The 15336-nt window shown below is 42.2% G+C and overlaps 1 protein-coding gene across 1 annotated transcript in view; it reads left to right on the top strand.

The window, feature by feature from the left end:
• The window catches only part of heca (hdc homolog, cell cycle regulator), a 188422-nt gene extending 173086 nt beyond the window's left edge, over positions 1–15336 (top strand). The window contains exon 6 of the mRNA XM_071683023.1: positions 1–15336. This exon is cut by the window's left edge and continues 59548 nt beyond it. The gene's annotated coding sequence lies outside the window, so the exon portion shown is untranslated.

Raw genomic sequence — 15336 nt, 5'->3', positions numbered from 1 at the left:
GGAGCAGCACCACTCACAATATATATCAAAAAGTGGGATCTTATCTCCGTACTTTCACCCTCTCCCTCTTCTCTACTACATTCCTGTCGAAAAAAAGAATGGAAAAAAAAAAACGTTATTCTTAGATAACGTGAATGATAATATATGAACTAAAATATGTCCACACGCAAAGGCCATGTGATGGTAACTCAGGGTGGTCCGCCAATATATATATATATGACTAGGGTCCGTACAGCCCTGCTAACGAGGGTCCCTGCAGCCCCCCCCAGCAGCCCCCCCCCCTCCTCCCCAACAACCCAAACACACACACAACCCCCCCCCTCCCTCCCTCCCTCCCCAAGGGCTGCAGTTTCTCCAGCTACATAACGAGGTTAGGTGTGTATATCAACCCCTACCCCCTACCCCCCTTTCCACCTACCCCCCCCCCCCCATCACAAACTCCGTAATAACCAAACTCGCAGATTCTGTATAGACAGACAAGACACAGACAAGACACAGTTCGTTGGTGCGTAATAGTTGGACATCATTCGATGTTTACAAAAAAGAAAATTATTAATAAGAATATGAAAGTCAAGATTCAAAATAAAAAAAAAATAATAATTTCCTATAAACCCACCAAAACATTATGAGGATATCAGAGATGTGCAATAGATTTAGAGAAGAAAAAAATTTAAGATATACATATATGCAAATTTCAGTAGGGAAGCTACATCCTTCATACATAGCACAGCGACAGTTAAAGCATCGACAGTATAGCAGACAACAACGCTTATTAACAGCCCCTTCATACGATTGGCTTTCAACCTCCATTAGCAGGCGAGGACCATCTGGAAACAGGAGGACCCACCTGTGGTCCGTACCTCGAGCTGAGAGGGAGGCAGGGTCTTTACTTAATGTACATTTTGAGTGATCAATCCGCGTCACGTCTCGCAACGCCAGGTGACGCTTCTGAGCAAAGGTCGGATCGTCTGTGATATATCGGCGTCACATCTCACACAACATGTGGTGACGTTTTATACCGAGGTCGGACGGCCCTTCGGAAAAAAAGAAGTGGTTATGATTTTTACCTTCCTTCTTCCTCGTCTTGTTTTAAGCGACTGAACATGCTTAGTTTCACCGATTCGCTTTATGTTTTATGGATTTTAGATGCCTCCTAGTATCTCGAGCTATTTCTTTGTGTGATTCAACGAATGATTCGGTGGCGACGTTTCTTTCTCTCTCTCTCTCTTTATCTGAATCCCCACCGAATCATTCTTTAATACGACCTGACGCAGATCTCATGTTGCTATTCTCGGCAGAAGGTGTTTTTTTTTATGTCTTATTGTTATTATTATTAGTTTATTTTCCCTTAACCTCACGTTTCAATAGTCGTGTTTTCGAAACCGTTTCTTTTTATCCGAATCAAAGTCGGGTCTCGGACCTGAGGCAGTCACCAATCCTCTCCCTCTCAGCCAAAATGGTCTCTCCTCAGCCACACCCAACCCCTCGTCCTGTCCTCAGCCACACCCAACCCCTCGTCCTGTCCTCAGCCACACCCAACCCCTCGTCCTGTCCTCAGCCACACCCAACCCCTTCTCCTGTCCTCAGCCACACCCAACCCCTCCTCCTGTCCTCAGCTACACCCAACCCCTTCTGTCCTCAGCCCAGTTCTTCCCAGTTTCTTCCTATTTCCGTCTCTTCGTCCTACCATTTTTACCTCATTTCCTTCCTCTCCTCCTTTGTTTTTACATCTTTGTCCTCGTTTTTCTCTCCCTCTCCATTTACCTACCAACCTTCCCTCACTTCCTCCCTCCCTCCCTCCTGCCGTTCCTGCTCCACCTCCTTCCCCCAGCAGGCAGGTGTTGCCCCCCCCTCCTCGGCTGGTCCTCCACTGCGTCACCATGTAACCTCAGGGGCTTGACCGTGGCGGCGGTGTGACCAGTGCCAAGTGTTTTCTAATCTCGGGTTAAGTGCGACGTCATAGATGTCTTTCAACCTATCAGGAGCCTTGTATAATGAGGGATTTCAATGAAATATATAAATATATATATATATATATACCTCTCTCTCTCTCTCTCACACACACTCTCTTTACTGTAAGTATATTCTTGCTTGGTAACAACACCTACCTCAGCAGTTGTGTTTCCCGTTTTCCCCTAAAAAGGAGAGCAAAATTTCCGTTTTCTTTGATCGGTTCGTTTTTTATTTTATTTTTTTTTTATTTCCACCACCACACTCCAACCCTGCAATAGAATTTGGAAACTTGTACGATCGTTAATACATCACTGTTGCACATCTTCTATAGATCTTGGCTGTGGTGTGGCGCCATAGGCACCGAGGCAGCCTTTAGCAAGGAGGAGGAGGAGCAGAATCAGCAGCAGGAAAACAGTGAAAAACGTAATTCTTTTTATCTATGCATAACCTAGAAATGAAACAAAAAAAAAAAAAATGGAGGTCATAATTTTCTTATGGATAAAAAACGATTGGCAGTCCAGCCAGAAATGGCGTTTTTAATCCTTAGTTCTATCATTTTATTTTTCTCAAAATTTAATTCCCAAGTTTATCTTTAATCCATAATGAACACTTCTTTTCAAAAATATTTTTGGGCCTAATATCCTACTCGTTTTTGGGTAGAGCTTCCTTAAAACCCTTCCTAAGGGGTTATTGTGCGCTCCTGACAGCTGCTGGCTACTGCGGCCTCCGCTTGAGGGGGGCTCTGACGACGCCTGTGGCTCTCCATCACTTGGTAACACTAAGAAACACCGGTCCAGTGTAAAATTGGTGTCCGTCTGGAACAATGTCATTATTTGCCTGTTTCGCGCAGGCAATTGTGTAGTTATGTGATGAGACAGACCTACCTCGCTATCCCAACAATCACCCGCGCTCCCGTTTTCTTTCTCCCCTCCCGAGATCTCTCTCTTTTTTTTCTAAAAAAAAAAAACGGGGAGGGGGGGGACTCCTCCCTTCCCTCCCGAGATCTTTTTTCTTTAAAAAAAAAAAGGGGGAGGAGGAGGGGGGGGACTCCTACACTATTAAAAAAAACCTATTCTATCTTGCAACGTTTTCTTTTTCCTTCCCTCCTCTCCTCCAGCAATCTTTATCTTATCTCTCTGACCGCGTTAAGACGTGCGTGTGTGTGTGCGTCGCGTCTTTTTCCCTCACTCTCTCTCTGCCGTGCGTTTGCGGTAGGTTAGCGAGGTAGCGTGTGTGTATGTGTGTGTGTGTATAGGATGCTTCGTGATGTACAGTACAGTTATAGCTGATTAAATAAGTATAAATAGATATTTGTATAGATGACAACACGAACAACACCTGGCACTGCGAACACACCTGGCCACGAACTTGTCTTTCAAGTGTAGCGAGGTACAAAATAGCAAATCCGAAGATGCGTGCTGTGATTGGTGCATGCTTGTCCAATCAGCGTTTAGGTATTAAAAAAAAAAAATTTTTTTTTACTAAAGATCCGTGCTCTGATTGGTCCGTATTCGTCCAGTCACGGTGTAGGTACAAAGGTTTAAGGAGAGAACTGATTTTGTGTAAAACCTTTTTTTTTTTTTAACTTTTTTTTTAACTTTTTTTTTTTCTTGGATAATGCATCATGTACTCAGGACGTCTGCTTCAGGAGCATCTCCCGAGGACAATGGATTCAGGGTCTTTGACATGCTAGAGAGCGAGGGTGTGACTGGCGTTCAATGTACAGAAACCAACTAACTATAGCGTCGTCTCGCGGCGCAATAACATAGTCCACACCAACTACAGAGAGAGAGACTCGTTAACGTTACGACAAGTATGTATTAAAAAAAAAAGGTTAAACAAATACACTTCATCAAAGATTCAGGTCAAAGACAATTCAGTTTTCATCCTATTCTATATGTGATACTAACAAACTCCCGAAGAACTGTGTGGATGACAATCACTGCCCTTGCTGGACTCCGTGATCCTCAATACCCTAATATAAACTTCAATGTGGATCATTAGGGCTTATCATTCTTTATTATTATTATTATTATTATTATTTATCCTTCCTTAGATAGTCATTTGTTTTTTTAATTATTTTTTGTCTTCTCTCTCGTGGAAAGTAGCAGTATAGAGACTCTCTTCCCTCATTCAGATGTTACCAATGTAGTGCTTCTTCTTCGCGAGCCCAGATCGACATGATTGTCACCAATGCGGATCTTCAATGTGATTTTAATGGTGCCGCTGGGAAGTACTGGTGCCAAGAATGGGCGAGGCAGCGCCCCTGGCCGTCACCAGGAGCGTCCCTCCTCCCTCCTTCCCGATGACTCTTTGCGAATACTGTGATGTATACTCTCTTTCCATTGGGTGCTTGATCTCTCGACGCTTCCCATTGGTCAGTGGGATTTTTACCTTGACGTCTCGAGACTTCCCGTTGGTCAGTGGGATTCAGCTTGACGTCTCGTGGCTTCCCAATGGTCAGTGCGATTAATCTTGATCTCTCGAGGCTTCCCATTGGTCACTGGGACCAAAAAGTAACTGTGGTTGGCCGGAGGGGGGGGTCTCTTTGTGGCCCAGGGCTCCAGCAGGAGGAGGAGGAGGAGAAGGCGAGGGCAGAGCCAATTGTATCGCAGAGCTACCAACCCTCACACCAAACGGTGGTTATGGCTCCAGAATACCTTGGACAGAATTCATGTCAATCATATAAATCATAATCAGATCAAAGAACAAACTGATACAAATCGATTAGAAACCATAATTCAATCAACACTGATATTCCAACCATAAAATACTTTGATCCTATAGAAAAAAAAGTGAATCAACTCAGAGACACCAATTTTTTTCCCCCTTTCGTATCATTTTCTATCAATAAAACGTTTCAAATTCATTTCCATTTCAAGTGTAAGGTTGCAAGAAGGGAGGGCGTGGCTCTGCGATATAGACAGGCCGGCTCCCGTGCTAACAGCAATTTACGAATCAAAACCTTGTCAATAAATATGCTGTTTTGACGGAAGCCAACATGGCAGAAAACTACAATATTCTTGGCGTTTCCTGGAAACTTCCCAAAAATATATACAAAATAAAACATGTGATTGTTTAGCGATGTTATCAATACCTCTTGAGTGTTTTATAGGTAGATTATTCGACAATTTTTTAATATGAAAGTGGCAAAGATACCGGAAGCTTTAAGTATGAATGACTAAACGTTTTTAATCTGTGTTTTAAGTTTTCTTCCGCGAGTCAAGACCCGATATATACATACCCCTTTGATCAGAGGTTAACAGTATTTTCTTCTAATGCAAGATTTATATTTTCTTTTCTTTTTAGTATTTTGGAAAACTTTCAAGTTTCAAAGATGAAATTCTTATTTTGTTCAAAATCTCTAATCATGTGGGATATTAACATACTTTCTCATATCCTTGAAGCAGACTTGGCTAAATGATTTGACCAGTAGAGTTCAGTGGATTTTTTTTTCACATTCTTCTGAAAAGATGATTTTTCATTTCCTTTTTCGTCAGATAGTAAAACTAATTTTCATTGACACGAATACTCGAATTGAATTTCTTTCTTCAGGCAACTATTGCCCCTAAAAGCAGTTATGATGTTTATGTAGACTTTGCTAATCAACAAGTTTTAGCCTAGTCATCTTTTGGGATTTGAGTATCTCTCAAAACCGTTGCTTAATGTAAGTAAAATGAATAAACTGGGCTGTGGTAGCCGTTATGAATAACAAATATTCGATATTCAGCATGAATACCAATCATGAATAAGTGAAGATCATACACAACATACACACGGACAGACACGACAGCAGGGGATGGAATACACACTTGGCAAAAGATATTTATATAGCGAAGTAACCATGATCAACGTACATGTTAATGGAAAAGGCGTCGCGTTCAAACAACCCAGATATACCGACATGTGGCAACAGTAACACCAAATGTTGCCGGTTAGCTACTGGTTCGCTGTCGTTGTCGATGATAATCTTGCAGAAAATAATAAAAGAGAAAGAGATAATCTATTCGAATCAATCCGTATTTCCATTATTTTTTCCTTCATTCCCTTAAGTAACGACAAAGACATTCAGAGGAAGCAGTGAATGTTGCGAATGTCAAGTGAATGAAAGAGAAAGATTCCCTTTTCACAGGTTACCAACTTCTACCATGAGGACAATCTCGCCATCTCCGAACCACCAATTAACTCGCACATAGTTCGAGGCGTCGACTGGATTCGTTTCCAAGTAGCGATGCAGTTAGCAGCAACTGGCCTGGACAAAGTTAGCAAGTTTATGTATATTCTTTTCAGGAGAATCGCACTGTACAATCATATCCACTAACAGCCACACTTAATTACCCATTGAAGTAGAACCCCAAAGAATTAGAGCTCCCAAAGAGATAGAAACCCCAAAGAAGTAGAACCCCCCAAAGAATCTGAGGCCCCAAAGAATCAGAAGCCCCCAAAGACTTAGGTTCCCAAAGAGGTAGAGAGATCCTCAAATAGAAATGTAGTTCCCAAAGAATTAGAAGCTCCCAAAGAATTAGTTGCCCCCAAAGAGATATACCATCCCAAATATCTGAGCATTTACGTGCCACAGTACGACTTTAAGGCCTCATTCCTGTGCCATAAGATCACCACCAGACATAAGAACCCTTGTAAGAGACCAGTCCTGGGCAGAGACTATAATCAACTCACACCACATTAAATTTTTAGAACTATCATTAGCGCCTTCCGTAGCTGCACTCTTGTAAAAACTCACCACGCGAGAGGAACATTATCAAGCACGAGAAATTCGCACTTTTTAAATTTGCATGTAATAAAAATTTGCACGTAGCCAGAAGCAACACTCGTGAGGAGAGGAAAAAAAAAAAATTGCACGTAGGAAAACTTTTTCAGTAACACAATTTGGAGCCAGCCAGACACCATACTAGAGCTGCCTGCGCACATTATTGCAGCTAACAACATTAGGAACGCTCAACGTCACTTGCACTTATTAAAATTCAGCACTTTAATGCCACCTGAGAGAATTAGCACTTGGTAGCACTATGTAGCACCTGCCAAAAAAGAATTAAATTTGCACCCTGTGTCTAACAAAGAATAATATTCAGTTCGATATCGCATGCTGATTAACACTGTCCATCAAAACCCTCTCATCTCTGCCATACCTGGATGGGTATTGAGGAATTTAACCGTTCCTCTCCTTAAGCCTTAAACTACGACTTTCCTTTCAAAACACACACCTTAAAGACCATCAATCGAAGTGTTGCGTTGAGGTCAACAGCGACGAGATTGCAACACTCGCGAACAACTTTCGTCTCGCTGGCTATAAGACAACACCGACACGACACACGAAGTATTAGGTCCACACACAACGCACACACAAGTGAGAGCCAGGTGGAAGGGGTTGTCGAAAAGGCCATATACGAACGAAAAGACAGTGAGCGACGACCTCGAATTTTGTGGTTCTAAGAACTGGTGGCGGAGGAGATGAGAGAGAGAGAGAGTGTCCTCAGTAGACGGTTTATGTCAGCAGTTATGAGAACAGACGGAGCCAGGGTTCGCATACCCATGAGATGGGATGTGATGATGGAAGGGTGGATTGTGAGCAACACACACACCTCTTAGCAGCTCCGGCTGCTGAGGAAGGTACGGGAGACGGAGTACCGAGGCGAGGGCCTGAAGAAGAGAGAGAAAAAAAGGCATCACCGAGACAAAAAGCGAAGGAATCCATCCCGCCACGACTTCAGCCAAGGCTTAATGAATCGGAAATCATTTGACGCATCTTGATGCCATCTTTTGGTCAGGGACGAAAATCTGTAGTGGAAGTCTTTGTGGCGATTCGAGTCAACAACTGGTTTGAGGAGTGCTACCTCAGCGGTGGTGTAGCCAAGACGGGAACTTTGAAGGAAGAAGTCGTCCCAGAAGTGGGAACAGACTGATCCTTGCGGATGACGATCTTGGGTGAGGGGGGGGAAAAGGAGTCTGTTGGCTTCAGGAGCATCAAGATGCTCGATGTGTCTCATAACTGCTGTCTGTAATAGAATCCTGCGTCTGTACTGCTGTTTCCTCGTTGGGCGCGAGTCTCCTGAAGGCTAGAGGGAATGCTTGGGGTGATGCCTTCTGTGGCACTCCTGAAAGGCGTGAGAATCCTCAGTACATGTCACCACTCCCTCAGGGACTGGAAGTACTTCTTTTGGGGGAAGTAGAGGGGGGCATGTCGATGATGGGCGTGGCACTCCCGAGGGGCGTGAGACCACACTCCCCTCGGGGAAGACTTCGTAACCGGTTGGTGGGGGCGGGCGGACGCACAAGGGATGAAAGGAACAGCAGTCAGCAGGCGCAGCTGGTGGAGATGGCCTTTTTTTCCTTGCAGGAGTGGCCAAGGGCTCCTGTCAAACATTACCTCCATGGTGCATCGTAAGGGTGTCTAGGAAGCAATCAGGGATTGGTCGCTCGGTTCACTGACGTCACGGATTTAGAACCCTCTGATTGGTTCTCAACACACCTAATAGGCTTAAGATAGGGATGACCAGGTTCCTCCTATTTCATCACCATTCCACATGGGTAAGGTCCATCACGTTCACCAGGGGGGGGGAGGAGGAGGAGGACACGTCCTTGACTCACTCTCTCTCTCTCTCTCTCTCTCTCTCTCTCTCTCTCTCTCTCTCTCTCTCTCGGCTCGACTTTCCGACGGACTTGAAATTTGCGATGATCTGGAGTTAGGGGTAAATTTTGGAATCTGCGGTCATCTGCAATTTGCTTCCACTTGGAGTGTGCGGTAAACTGGAATTTACGGTAATTAGAGTTTCGGGAATTTGGAGTTTGCAGTAATGTAGAATTTGCTTCCGTATGGAGTTTATGGTAATCTGAAGTTTGCGGTAACGTGAAGTTTGCGGTAATGCGGTTTGTGGTAATCTGAAGTTTCCGTAATTTGGAGTTTGTAGTAATTTGGAATTTGCGGTAATCTGAAATCTGCTTCCATCTGGAGTTTGCGGTAATCTGAAGTTTGAGGTAATTTAGAGATTGTGGTAATGCGGAGTTTGCGGTAATCTGAAATTTGCGGTTACGCGGAGTTTGCGGTCATTTGGAGTTTGTGGTAATGCGGAGTTTGCGGTAATCTTTGCGGTCATTTGGAGTTTGTGGTAATACGGAGTTTGCGGTAATCTGAAATTTGCAGTAATCTGGAGTTAGCGGTTACGCGGAGTTTGCGGTAATGCAGAGTTTGTGGTAATTTGAAATTTGCTGTGATCTGGAGTTTGCGGTAATACGGAGTTTGCGGTAGCCTGAAATTTGTGGCCATTTGGAACAAGTGATAATCTGGAGTTTGCGGTAATGTGGAGTTTGCGGTAATGTGGAGTTTGCGGTAATCGAGAATTTTCAGTGACGTGGAGTAAGAAGGTGAGCGAAGCTGGAGAGAAGGGAGGCGGAAATCATGGCTGAGTCTGAGTGGTATAAACAGAGTCTTAAGGAATTTGAAGAAAGCCGAAGGCTGTGAAAACCGAGAGAGAGAGAAAAAAAAATAGCGATGCATTGGAGAGAGAGAGAGAGAGAGAGAGAGAGAGAGAGAGAGAGAGAGAGAGAGAGAGAGAGAGAGAGAGAGAGAGAATTATTAGTAACTGGGGAACTGTCACGGACTTGAACGAATAATCAATTATGGTTTCGAGAAAGCGCCGTAACGTTTCTTTCAGTAACCCCTGGTGAACAAAGAAAACGGAAATGTGGATTTCTGTGTTGTTCTATGTGAAATTCCTCATTTTATCTATTTAACCATAGAACATTTTGGATGTAGCAGCCTTCACTCTCAAGACAAGACTTGGATCTCATTAGCTGTGGATAAAATATAGAATATAGCAAAAGTTAGTTTAGAAACAGGTGGTCAATATGATTAGCTATCTATAGTTATATCCTAATTTCCGATACTTTCTCGTCTATGGTAAATCAAAAATCTTTTTAAGGTATAATTGTTTTTCATTGATAATTTGGACTGTAAAATTTTATGAAAATATTAGTTTCCTTTATTTATCTATTAAGGGCATATTTTCCTTTCTAGTTGACAATGTTTGTTATATAACCATTGATAGAAAATGGGTCAGGCTGTGTTTACCACTGTGCGAGGAGGGAGACGAAAGCATTTTCATCGCTACACACACCTGTGTAACTCTATTTTGTATAAGTGTAGGTGTACTTCTCGAGTTAGGCTACTACATCCTGTCTTTTGTATAAAAAAAAATATGTACAAAAAAGATAAAAAATCGCTGACCATACAGACATGAAAAAACCATAACAGTGTCAAAAGTAAAACATAAAAAAATGAAAAAAAGGAGAAATTATAACCAGAGTATCGAACCGGGGACCCCGGCGCCAAACGGCTCCGTATCATAACGGTCCAAGTCAACAGTGAGGGAACCATGTAAACAATGGTGTGTATGCCCTTCTTGACCTTAGTATTCAATACCTTATATATACCTATGAATAACATAAATGTAAACTTATGAATATAAATATATATATATATATATATATATATATATATATATATATATATATATATATATATATATATATACATACTATGTAGGCCAAAGGTGGTGGTAATGGAAGTGGTAAGGAAGTCCATGCATACAAATTGTTATGTGATAATAGACCTTATGGAGTCTGGGTTGTATAAAAACATCTGTAAATACATTAATGTTGGGTGAATATGAGGCGTTTGTGAGACTGAGAGAAAGCAGGATGAACACAGTGAAGGCAGTGACTGAAGACAGAAAGCAGGATGTATTGAGCGAGTCAATGAATGGAGAGTGTAGGGTGAGAGTACTGAACAGAATGTTAGGTAGAAAAATAGCAATGAAAGGAGAGTGGTGGATGAGAGTGGAGGGTGAGAGTAAATGAAAGGAGGATGGAGAGAGTGAGAGCAGCAAAGTGGGGGAGAGTGTGCGAAGTGATCGCGTGTCAAGAGGAAAGAGTACTCAGGGTGAGAGAAGTGGGAGTAGTAGAGTGATGGGTTGAGAAGTGTAAGTGGTGAACGGCCTGCGCAGTGTGAGAGTAGAAAGCGGAGTGCGCAATGCGAGAATAGAATACAGTGTAAATTGAAGGTAGTGAGAGTGGAGAAAGAATACATATGACACGGAGAGAGAGAGAGAGAGAGAGAGAGAGAGAGAGAGAGAGAGAGAGAGAGAGAGAGAGAGAGAGAGAGTACAGTAGAATGCGCAAGGCAAGCTAGTGAAAAAAAAACTCCCATTTTCTACACATCTTTTGAAGGGTAGCAATTATATTCCTAGTACGCACATGTTATGTCTATTATTCAATTATCTTTTTTTTCTTATTCATGTATTCCCTCTTCCAAACCCAAAAAAAAAGCAACTACAAATAGAATACAACGAAGCTCATTTTTGTTATTATTAATAAGCTTATTAACTACGTCACGTCATAAGCGTTTCGAGGTTCTTATATTATCATTTCTCAGTTTTGGTCGATATTTTTTTCTCCCCCTTTCCTTCATGCATGTATGTATGTAAACCAAAAAAAAACAATAGTAGTATTTTTCTAATGCTCTACTTCCTTGTTACGTCAAGTTACGTTATAGCAAGATCATTTTGCATATATAACGAACTGGCAAAACTCTTTTTTATTTTCCACCCTAACGAAGCATGACATGATTGTGAATAATAAGGAAATAATTAATGTTTGCTTTATGGTAAACTGGAGTCCACTGGAGAGAATATTATGTACATAAATAAAAACACACACACACACACACACACACACAAACACACAAACACACTTCATTATTCTTGTCATATTTTGTTTTTGTTCAACAGTGAGGATAAGACACTTTTTTAATTTTCTTGTTACTATGTAATCTTAAGCTCTTAGTGAATAATCTTGTATAACTATATATATATAAGGGTCAGTTAACTGCTTAATTTGATTTTTTATTTAAGCCTTCCAAGGTAGGCGAAGTATGTATAGGTGTCTTCTGAATTCTAACCCAAATCTATACTTTGAAGCTATGATAGTGGTATAGAAATCTAGAATCTTATTTGTAGTAGGACAAGCCACAAACGGGAAAACAGGTTAGATATATAAGGAGAACATATGGTTATATATAATAGTTATGGCTTAGAACCAACATGGAAATAGATAGGGAGAGAAATGTGTATAGAAAACAGATAAGACCAGAAATGTGTATAGAAAACAAATAAGACCAGAAATGTGTATAGAAAACAGATAAGAACAGAAATGTGTATAGAAAACAGATAAGAACAGAAATGTGTATAGAAAACATATAAGACCAGAAATGTGTATAGAAAACATATTGAAATAGAAATTTGTATATAAAACATAAAAATAGAAATGTATATATAGCAAGATAGAAATCAGTTAGTTTAATTATCTTATCAAAGTTGAAAACCTATGACAAAAAAAATATTACTTTTAAGGACAGAATTGAAGATACTGAATGATTTGAAGCGAAAATTTGGAAAATGAATTAGGAGAAATAGAAAAGAGGATATGAAGATAAAGACGCAGTAAATAAAGAGAAAGAGAGAGACTGTGAGTGGGATGGATGCAGAAACAAAGACACAGAAATCAAAGAGAGAAAGAAAGAACAAAGGATAGAAGGAGAAAAGAACCAGTGAAAAAAATGTATAGATGCAGAACCATGGGATTGTAAGATGAGAGAGAGAGAGAGAGAGAGAGAGAGAGAGAGAGAGAGAGAGAGAGAGAGAGAGAGAGAGAGAGAGAGAGAGAGAGAGAGAGAGAGAGAGAGAGAGAGAGAGAGAGAGAGAGAGAGAGAGAGAGAGAGAGGTAACAACGACGGAGTCAGGAAAGGGAGTAAATCCAGAAGCGTTATTGCCTGAGTAGTACGGTGGAGCCTTACGGGGATGGTGGAGAAGGTGGAGTTGATTGGGGGTGGAGAAGGTGGAGTTAGACTGGGGTGAAGAAGGTGGTGGAGGATGACCCAAGCTGTGGAGGTGGAGATAGTGAAAGTGGAGGAGATTAGTGAGTGAGGAGGATGGTGTAAGAGGTGGAGGTGAGGTGGTGAAGGAAACGAGAGTGGTGGATGAGCGGATGTGGCTAGGAAGTGGTGGAGAATGGAGTGGAACTGGTGTGTGTGTGTGAGGGGAGGGTAGCTGGGGTGGGGGGTACATGGTTGGGAGGGATGGTGGGTGGGTGGGTGGGTGGGTGGGTGGGGGAGGGACTAGAGTTCTTGGAACAGCTGACGCCGGGCTGCTCTTCAAGCTGATGCATCGAACCAAGATCCTCTGTACACCACACGGGTTCCCCAGCCAGCCAGCCAGCCGCCTCTATCCCCTAGCCCTTTGGCACCTTTACTCCTTTCCCCTTTGGCCTTACACCTCCCCCCACCCCCTTAGCCACTCAGATGATGCACTCAAGTGATGGAAACTCAGATAATGCACTCAGCTGATAGACTTACTTACATGAGAGACTTACGATGAACTCAAGATGGTATAATCAAAGGAGATACAGGGACGAAATGAACGCATGATTGATGTTCCTTGATAACCTGAAAACACACACACACACACACACACACACACTCTCTCTCTCTCTCTCTCTCTCTCTCTCTCTCTGCACACACACACACACACACACACACACACACACACACACATACCAGCAGAAACCCCCTAAAAACATAAAGCAGTAGAAAGGGCCTTATGAAACAATCACTTAAGTTCAAACTCTGTTCGTATACACACACTCACTTCACTCAGCTGAGAGTGCTTCCATATACTCACTCACTGAGAGTACATCCTGAAAACACCGAATGTGGCCGCCACCCTTAGCGGAGGGAAAAGCACGAGTGCATTATTTGAGGAAGGACAACCTCAAGTGTGAGTGCATCATTTGACTTAACGATGCTCAGCCTCGCTGCAAGTCCAACTAGAGAGTCAAGTGCTTGAAGATCACCGTGAACAAACTCGGGTCTTTTTACAGATTTACATCCATTCTAGGTAGATTAAGGAGTTGGACTAGAAGTTAAACTTAATGCCTTGAATATTCAGTAATAAGCTATGTCTGTCTGTCTGTCTGTTGCCTCTATCCATTGACAAAGGTTGGATGAAGTATACATATCCTTTCACTTTTTTATACATTTATATACATCCAGAAGAAGAAAAAAATATTTTGATCATATAAAAGTGCCTCTGTACCAGACAGGAATATAGTATAAAAAAAAGAAAAAAAAATAATGGAGTCCACAAACATCTTCATCCACTCCTGGCCACACAACAAAATCTTAGACATTTGGAAACTTGCCAGCGTAGTACCCGTCCTGCAAACCACCTGACCCCTTCCTTTTTCCTCCTATCACCCCACAACGCTGGTAACCACCACCAGTGTCCAAACTCCCCCCTGGGGAAATGTGGTGTTAATTAGCATGTAGAAGAATAGGTGAAACAATTCTAGAAATCGACAAAACTTTGGAAAACCTCATCTAATTTCATCCCTAGAATTAGAGTTGAACTTTACTTTTCAAGATCCATATCTGTAAACTTGTCATTTTTTTCCTCCCCCATTGTAGTAAAATATACGCAGCTCAATCTATGTATATAAAGCGTACATTAAACTCAAGGTAGCACTAATTTTCAGAGTAATCCGTCGATTAGGGATTGAAATTGATCGCTGGGTTGAGAGCTTCAGAGTTTGAAGTAAAGGGTTAGATAGATGGCAGGCGAGGGTAGTGGTAGAGGAAGGTGGAGGGATGACGTCGATGCGAAAGATGAGCCTGATATGGAATGACGCAGATAGATATGGAGATAGATAGATAGATTGATCATCGGATGGTGGGTTCATGTTTCCGAATGGTGGGTTACTGTGTCCGGATGACGGGTTTAAGTGTCCGAATAGTGGGTTAAACTGTCCGGATATTGGGTTAAAGTGTCCGGCTATTGGGTTAAAGTGTCCAAATGGTGAGTTAAAACGTCCGAACAGTGGTCTAAAGTGTCCAAATGGTGAGTTAGTGTCCAAATGGTGGGTCAAAATGTCCGGATGGTGGGTTAAAGTGTCCAAATGGTGGGTTAAAATGTCCAAATGGTGGGTTAAAAATGTCCAAATGGTGGGTTAAAGTGTCCGGATGGTGGAATAAAGTGTCCAGATGGTGAGATGAAGTGTCCGGATGGTGGATTATAGTGTCCAGATGGTGGGATGAAGTGTCCGGATGGTGGATTATAGTGTCCAGATGGTGGGATGAAGTGTCCGGATGATGGATGAAGTGTCCGGATGGTGAGTTGGATCGTCTCCGAATTGTGAGCTAATGTATCCGGACGGCTCATTTATGTCCAGTGATGAATAGAGAGAGAGAGAGAGAGAGAGAGAGAGAGAGAGAGAGAGAGAGAGAGAGAGAGAGAGAGAGAGAGAGAGAGAGAGAGA

This window comes from Panulirus ornatus, chromosome 3 (assembly GCF_036320965.1).
Source record: "Panulirus ornatus isolate Po-2019 chromosome 3, ASM3632096v1, whole genome shotgun sequence".
Lineage (NCBI taxonomy): Eukaryota > Metazoa > Arthropoda > Malacostraca > Decapoda > Palinuridae > Panulirus > Panulirus ornatus.
The sequence above is the reverse complement of the archived record's forward strand: the minus strand, read 5'-3'. Positions and strand labels throughout refer to the sequence as shown.